The sequence below is a fragment of the Panulirus ornatus genome, chromosome 11 (genome assembly GCF_036320965.1).
Source record: "Panulirus ornatus isolate Po-2019 chromosome 11, ASM3632096v1, whole genome shotgun sequence".
NCBI lineage: Eukaryota > Metazoa > Arthropoda > Malacostraca > Decapoda > Palinuridae > Panulirus > Panulirus ornatus.
In genome coordinates, this window is record NC_092234.1 from 15,714,657 (window position 1) to 15,724,006 (window position 9,350).

Consider the following 9,350-nt stretch of genomic DNA (forward strand, 5'->3'; position numbering starts at 1 on the left):
ATGTTTGCCTTTACCTGATAACTTTCGCAAACCAAATGTTTAGACAATATGATGAAAATACTTTTTCATCTGAGAGCCAGCTTGGCACAATAATCGAATAATATTTACACTGAAACAGGAAATTAAAGAAAAGAAAATATCGGTGCCAATGTGTTTGTGTAGAGGGAGGTTGTGGTATACCAGCGCCGGAGGGGAGGATTTGTTAAGAAAGCCGTTCCATCTGATTCTCTGGTGAAAACTATTTTACACATTTTCATTGCCTGTTTGTGTTCTCTGGTGAGAGATCTCCACATTCTAGGGCTCCATCTCTCATGCTTTCTAATATCAAACCTTTAGTGTCTGTCTGATTTTCGTCTCTTATTGTTGCCAATATAACTTAAAATCCTTCCTTCAAAAGTTGATTTATAATTGTTCTTAAGTCTTGTCCAATTTTTCATGTAATAGAGAGCATTAGTTCCTCCTACAGTATATAAGAAGTTTTACAGAGAATAGAATAAACTGTCATATTTAATTGTCTTGGAATATTAAAACGTCTTACCTTACCAGAAATACACACAGTGAAAATACTAGACAGAAATCTGATAATTGTATAGATTAGCTTTATTTACATTATACGTATAAGATAATTTTTCACATTAGCAAGAGTAATGAAAAGTCTATTGGCTCAGCCAGATTCTGGCTTCTTTAAACTTCTTTCTAGTTGAAATACAGTAGGCGTCCAAATTTATTATAAGTAACATCATAAGTTTTGTATCTGAAATGATGAATTTCTTGAACCTACATTAGCTAACGCAGTGAAGAGTATTAGACTTATTAAAAGCTTTCGTTTCATTATTTAAAAAGGTAGGTTATAGAAATTATCATTTAAGGTATGTAACAGCAGAACTTCAATTGATAACCAACCTGGCATAATAAGATAACTAGCTTGGTCAAAATGAGACAAGCGATGTTAAAGTATCATTTCCCCCATGTGAACTACACGAACCGTTAGCATAACTACAGTCAGAGAGGTCAGAGGGTCAAAACTAAACATTTGGCTTAGTAAGGGAAACGTATGTTGTGAAGGCAAATCTCAGGTCAGGATAAGTTTCTAAGGGGACGTTGAGGTCGGTTGTGTATTGTAAACAGGTGGTACAAGGCGATACCTCTTGGTTTGCTTCTTGTTCACGTGAGTTTCAATTTTGTAAGTTTTGCCCAGATCTGCACTTGCTTCTGGAATGCGAAACATCTCATTTTAATTATGTTCTGATTCCTAATGTTTGATGGAGTGATGCCATCAGGGGGTTATTTCTATTTGTATGGTATTCCGTGGCAATGACCCTCCATCCCATGGGAATTTTGTTCCAGTAATATGGCCTTATGATGTCTGGCGTAATGGTGGTCTGTCCTTGTGGTGTTCATTGCTTTTATGGCTTTACCTGATTGGTGTTCATGCTATTAGTGCGTTACATGCATGGTGTTCAGTGTTACTGATACTTTAAAGGAGTGGCGTTCAATGCTACTTATATTTACCTGAATAAAGTTCAGTGATCCTGATACTTCACCTGAATGGTGGTCATTGTTACTTATAATGTGAATGGTGTTCATTGTTGCTGGTACTATATATGAATGGTGTTCTTTGCCATTTATACCTTATGTGGATGATATTATGTTACTGATACTATGCCTGAATGGTTTACAGTGCTACTGTTATTGTACGTAAATGTTCATTGTTGTTAGTGCTTTGGATGGAGTTCATTGTTACTGATGATCTACCTCAATGGTGTTCATTACTACTGATATTACTTTAATGGTGTTCAGTGTTACTGATACTTTATGTGAACGAGGTTCAGTGCTACTGATACATGTGAATGGTGTTTTGTCCTAATTATGTATTTCTTTTTTTCTTGGTGTTTTGTTTGGTGTTCTACCCTTATGATATATCGTCCTCTTGGTGTTTAGCCCACATTATTTATTATCCTTTTGCTATTTTGCTACGTGTTTGTAATGTACGTAGTATGTAAGGTCAAGTTAAGGTAGGGATATAATAGTCGTCTCTCCACAACAGCATCAGAGACAGTAACCCAGAACCATCCTTAACAAGTCTCCTCAAACAGCAGGTTTTAAACGGATTACTTATGTAGCGAGGCTGGTGATGCGGGAGCGGGAGGGTGATGGTTGAGTGGTGTGTGTGAGGGAGTCGGTCAGGTCCCTGGGTGGCAGCGCATCCGCTCGCCTCCGATAACCACGGCTCGCTCACAAGGTCAAAGTTATTAACGCATTAGTCGCCTCCTCTCCATCTCATGTCTCCACTCATCCCATCTCCTGACTATATCAGGCCAACATGCTTTACAATCACATTTTTTTTTTTACCTATCATGAAATGAGTGTAAGATGTATCATTAACTGGTGTAGAGTCCATGTTAGGTTGAAGTGTTAAGTGTGCTTCAGTCTGCTTTCAGTGAGAGTGGAAAGATAGATTTATAATCATTTTTGAAAACAGATATTGACCCAATGGAATAGTTGACTAACAAGGACGCAATTGCTCGATGAGTTAGATTTGAAAGCGTTATGGCGTTGATGTGATGGTTGACTTTGATGTTGTTTGTCCCGAGAATAAATAATATAATTGCTGCCTGGAAATAAATATGCTAATTCATCGATGTTAGAATGGGTAGTTTTTTTACTGTATGATACTGAAATATATTCTGTATGAGAAAATAACTCCTGAGACTATGCCAGTCATGGCTTAAATACAAATTACGACTAAAACGTTCAGAAAACTTCATACCTGAATTTTGAAAATGAAATCACGTCCTCTCATTGAGATAACATGTGTAGACAGACATTGATGTAGATCATAACGAAGAAATTTCAACTCTGAAAAATAAGTATCTAAGGTAATATGATATTTACCAACACATGCATTGGAAAAACTCATATTTAACCGTATACATGATTTCTGACAGGCAATCCAACATCGAAGTAATATTTGTACAAATAGAATTTATCTTAAAGTTAGATTACAGTTAGTTGACCACTGAAGGTATGCATGGTACACACTAATGACGATGAAAACATTAGCTGACTGTAACACTGTACCATACTTTTCTAAGTATCAATACGAATGTCTAAGTTTATTAACTTTATTATATTGGTCTGTCATACGTTTATTTAGTTATGGGCAGAAGCTTTACAATAAACTTTTTTCTTTTTTAGGTAAACCGAAGGAGTAAATTTTCAGTTTAACACCTCAGTAAAGTCGTAATCTCTCTCTCTCTCTCTCTCTCTCTCTCTCTCTCTCTCTCTCTCTCTCTCTCTCTCTCTCTCTCTCTCTCTTACGACGTTATATTCACGTTGAAAAAAATCATGCGTTTGTGTCAATTTATACAAATTATTACGTAATGTTCCAATAATTCTTGTTAAGAAGCCAACAATGACTGTGAACCCTGAGTTGTACGTACAGGATTGGTATTTGAATCATCATTAACCCGTCAGTTGGTTGGATATGAGGTTTGATGGCGGGATTGTACAACTGTACAGCGTGTGGGACTGGACGATGGGAGTCAGGTACTGGGTATCTTATCTCTCACCGCAGCTGCTGGCTGTCATGATACTCCTTATCTACAACAGTGACACAGCTATCCCAAACCTCTCTCTCTCTCTCTCTCTCTCTCTCTCTCTCTCTCTCTCTCTCTCCTTCATACACAGTGTAGGATGATAAAGTAAGTTATGCAAGTCTAGCTGTTTGAGGACTCTTTCAGTTAAAGTCAAAGGCAATGTGTACATAATTACCTATTTGTACTGTACGGGGAGGGAGTTCTACACTCAGGGGGCCCCATCTTGAGCTGACTCTATCATTATTTTTTTCTATTTTCAATATTGACAGCATTCAGTTTTATTTTATTGCATTAATCTCCACGACTCTTATATATATGGGTAGGATCTTTACGTCAGTTTTATTTTATTGCATTAATCTCCACGACTCTTATATATATGGGTAGGATCTTTACGTCAGTTTTATTTTATTGCATTAATCTCCACTACTCTTATATATATGGGTAGGATCTTTACGTCAGTTTTATTTTAGGATCTTTACGTCAGTTTTATTTTATTGCATTAATCTCCACTACTCTTATATATGTGGGAAGGATCTTTACGTCCGTTTTATTTTATTGCATTAATCTCCGCTACTCTTATATATATGGGAAGGATCTTTACGTCAGTTTTATTTTATTGCATTAATCTCCACTACTCTTATATATATGGGAAGGATCTTTACGTCAGTTTTATTTTATTGCATTAATGTCCACGACTCATATATATATATATATATATATATATATATATATATATATATATATATATATATATATATATATATATGAAGGATCTTTACGTTCATAGGGACCAAACTTTTCAATCTTGGATTCCTATCATACATTTGTATATAATTTTTCAGTAATGTTCGTACTGACATCGCTTTCTGAGTTTGCATACGGCCGTCTTCACCATTACCTTTCCTCGTGGAGTGTGATGAGCACCTCCCTCCTTTGGATTTGGAAGAACGAAATTACGTGACGAACGAGGACTTTGATGACGTAAGCTCAACGTTAGTCACCTTTTGAACATGACGTCACATCGGTGTGACACTTCGGTAGGATGGCCTGACCTTTGATGAAGCCAGTGACCAGGCCATGGGTCATACCGTCGTGCTCAAGGATCGTAACATCGTATAACCCTTTACCACAACGGCACGACCCCTGACCATAGTGGTACGACCCGTATGACGTTCCTGCTGTGCTTAACGACGCATGACGTTCCTGTTGTGCTTAACGACGCATGACGTTCCTGCTGTGCTTAACGACGCATGACGATCCTGTTGTGCTTAACGACGCATGACGTTCCTGTTGTGCTTAACGACGCATGACGTTCCTGCTGTGCTTAACGACGCATGACGATCCTGTTGTGCTTAACGACGCATGACGTTCCTGTTGTGCTTAACGACGCATGACGTTCCTGTTTTGCTTAACGACGTATGACGTTCCTGCTGTGCTTAACGACGCATGACGTTCCTGTTGTGCTTAACGACGCATGACGTTCCTGCTGTGCTTAACGACGCATGACGATCCTGTTGTGCTTAACGACGCATGACGTTCCTGTTGTGCTTAACGACGCATGACGTTCCTGTTGTGCTTAACGACGCATGACGTTCCTGCTGTGCTTAACGACGCATGACGTTCCTGTTGTGCTTAACGACGCATGACGTTCCTGCTGTGCTTAACGACGCCTGACGTTCCTGTTTTGCTTAACGACGCATGACGTTCCTGTTGTGCTTAACGACGCATGACGTTCCTGTTGTGCTTAACGACGCATGACGTTCTGCTGTGCTTAACGACGCATGACGTTCCTGTTGTGCTTAACGGTGCATGACGTTCCTGTTGTGCTTAACGGTGCATGACTCCTATTGTGCTTAACGACGCATGACGTTCCTGTTGTGCTTAACGACGTATGACGTTCTGCTGTGCTTAACGACGCATGACGTTCCTGTTGTGCTTAACGACGCATGACGTTCTGCTGTGCTTAACGACGCATGACGTTCCTGTTGTGCTTAACGGTGCATGACGTTCCTGTTGTGCTTAACGGTGCATGACTCCTATTGTGCTTAACGACGCATGACGTTCCTGTTGTGCTTAACGACGCATGACGTTCCTGTTGTGATTAACGACGCATGACGTTCCTGTTGTGATTAAGGACGCATGACGTTCCTGTTGTGATTAACGACGCATGACGTTCCTGTTGTGCTTAACGGTGCATGACGTTCCTGTTGTGATTAACGACGCATGACGTTCCTGTTGTGATTAACGACGCATGACGTTCCTGTTGTGATTAACGACGCATGACGTTCCTGTTGTGATTAACGACGCATGACGTTCCTGTTATTGTATGGAAAACCTTCACTTTGTGACCAGTAGCATTACTGTGGCCACAGTTCCGGTGTAACCACAGCGCAGGTTTGGTAAGAAACTTTTAGTGTGACCAGCAAGCAACACTGTAGTGAGTATAGAAACACTGGTGCAGCTAACAAAACTTGTGTCTAGCAACACTGATGTTACCAGCAACACTGTAGTGAGTATAGAAACACTGGTGCAGCTAACAAAACTTGTGTCTAGCAACACTGATGCTTACGGTAACATATACTGGATTGAGCAAAATGTAGTAGTGTTTCCAGCAACACAAATGTGGATAGATACAGTAACGTGACCAACACTTGTGTTTCCAGCAACACTGGTGTGTGTCTGTGTAGAAATAGTAGTCTGACCAACGCACTGGTGTTTCCAGCAACACTGGTGTGTGTGTGTGTAGAAATACTAGTCTGACCAACACACTGGTGTTTCCAGAAACACTGGTGTGTGTGTGTAGAGATACTAGTCTGACCAACACACTGGTGTTTCCAGAAACACTGGTGTGTGTGTGTAGAAATAGTCTGACCAACACACTGGTGTTTCCAGAAACACTGGTGTGTGTGTGTAGAAATAGTCTGACCAACACACTGGTGTTTCCAGAAACACTGGTGTGCGGCTGGTGTTTCCAGAAACACTGGTGTGTGGCTGGTCGTGTTGGGGGACCCGTGATCAATACACTCCCCTCCACATGATGTGGTCCAGGTCTGGCAATCATTGTACCACGACGTGTGGTTAATTCGCGTATGTACCTCTGATGGGTTGACGGTACACTGTTCATGGTACAGATATATCTGTTCACGGTATACCACTCTGTGTGGTTGTACTTCATCATGGCCACCAGTGTAATTCCGTTATCTATAAGTTCTATCATTGGAACGATCATTAGTGTATGACTAATTTATTCCGTTGTTATCTGGCAGACGATCAACACTGTACTACCAATTGCTTTGTCCTGCTGTTACCACCTCCACTCCCTCCTGTGTTTCCCCTCGCGTTTCCTTCCCTCCCACACTATGTTTAGCGCTTTCCTTCTTAACGTTGTCCCTGAACCTCATCACTGTCATCAACATTCACCTACGTAATCTTCAGCCTAACCCTATTATTCTTTTACAAGATGATATTTTCATTCATAAATCAATGTATGTTCCAATATTATCACTCGTGAGTGTGTGACGCTGCATTACAGTACTTCATTGTTGGTCTCGTAAACGCGCTATCACTCATTTGACTGCCAACCCCCATCCCTGCCTCTCTCTCTATGCATCCACCAGGTATCCCGTTTTCTTCGCGGGATAACAAACCATCCAGTCCTGTGTATCATCAGATGGACGATCAGTTGCTTGTCTTCTCACAACTGTGAGTCGTAATGTAAGGAACGACCAAATAGTCCTGCTGCATGATCTCTGGCCACCACAACACACTCCACACTACTCACTACTACACCACCTTACTCACACGCCTCACAGTCCACACTACTCACTACCACACCACCTTACTCACACGCCTCACACTCCACACTACTCACTACCACACCACCTTACTCACACGCCTCACAGTCCACACTACTCACTACCACACCACCTTACTCACACGCCTCACAGTCCACACTACTCACTACCACACCACCTTACTCATGTCTCACAGTCCACACTACTCACCACCACACCACCTTACTCACATGCCTCACGTCAGTGGCCGACCGGGTGCTTTACCACTTAAATACCACGTCGTCGTAACCCTTAAGTACAGCAGTGCCTGCCCATCTTACCCCAGACCCGTCACCCACCGGCCTGAAGAGGTTAGGTCCAGGTGTTTTCGTAGTCCATGAAGGATTAAACCTCCGTATTGTAGGGGTTGAATTTACGACTTTAAGGAACGGCTTAAGTCGTCGTTTTCATGGTGTAAAATCGGTTTCCTCAAAAAGTAAAGTTAATGTATCTAAATGTTAGTTGTAAAGTACGGATTAGATAGCGGGATATTTTTAAACAGTCGTTGTATAAATACAACCATTTCTACCTTAAAATGCTAAAAGCATCCTATATGCCATACTTAATCATTTTTTTTTCTTATTCACAATGAAAAAAAATGAATTACAGTCTGCTTTATATCCGAATCACGACTTAGCTATTTACATACATGACGTTGAAATCACATGGAGAGCCAGTGGTAGCCGGTGTGTCTGGTAACACGTTTGTGAGTGCAATGAAATGCTGGAAATAAGCTGTTATATTTCTCCTGAAAGCATTTAGAATATTTCCGTTAGATAGTAGACCAACAATGATGATAAAAAAAATATAGATAATGAACAGAGATATCTATTTCGTGACGTAGTTTGAAAATATTCATACAATAATGAAAGCCATATTTGTTTACTTGGACAGAGAAGTTTCGTGGTGGGTGGGTAGCTCACGCTTACGTCTTCAGCTACGTCAAGAGCAGCACTTCACACACTCACCTGAAGTACGCACCAGTTTTTGTAACACTTGTTTACAGTGTGGAATTGTGGTTATTTGTTTTCATATCGTTGGAATGACATCAAAGCCTACGTTCTAATTACCACGGAGGGTGAAGACGATCTCACGTTGCAACCGTAAGGTTAGTACGCACATTGTATCAGATTTTTGAAGGTTTTCATATGGATTGGTGAGGTTAAGAATGGCCGAGTTCCACTCATATATTATGAATATTGATTCATGTAAACGGACGGATAGTGCATTCTGGGTAATATTCCGTAAACGGAAGTGATGATAATACGCATGCGCGTCCGTCTCAGCTGTATCATATGTGAATGAGACGGACGGTTGGAGGAAAAAAAAAGCTGAATAGGTAATTTTTTCAGTTTAGCTCCGCATGGCCATTAGCCTTTGATGATGATGTGTCTGTTTTGTAAGCTATGCTAGTGAGGCGTTTAGAGGTTACAATAACAGTGGTTGGGCATGATTTTGAACAGATTTTACTGAATTACGATAAATAAAGCGTTAATAGTATATCACATAGTGTTGTGTTGATTACAGGTAAAAAACTTTATAAGAAACTATCAGAACCCAATTTAAACCTTACCGAACCTCTTTAGCAGTCAAGATTTACCTTAAGATTTAATATGCTAGTTAAAATATGTATATCAGACGTGGACCAAAAGGTGTTAGATTTCAGCAAACAGATGATAGTGTCAGCCATGGGTTCCTCAGCAGTAGACGAATTTGATGATGTATTACACCATGTAGGCTGATAGTTGAGATTTTTTTGGTTGGTTCTGTAATGCTTTACCTTCTTCAACTCTACATTTTCTCTGACGTACGTAACCCTCACTGTCGTCTGATCCATAATAGTTCAATGAAATAATATGAAAAATTCTCCGGAGATGTTATATTCTCCCAACACAATTGGAAGGACAAAATCACTCTA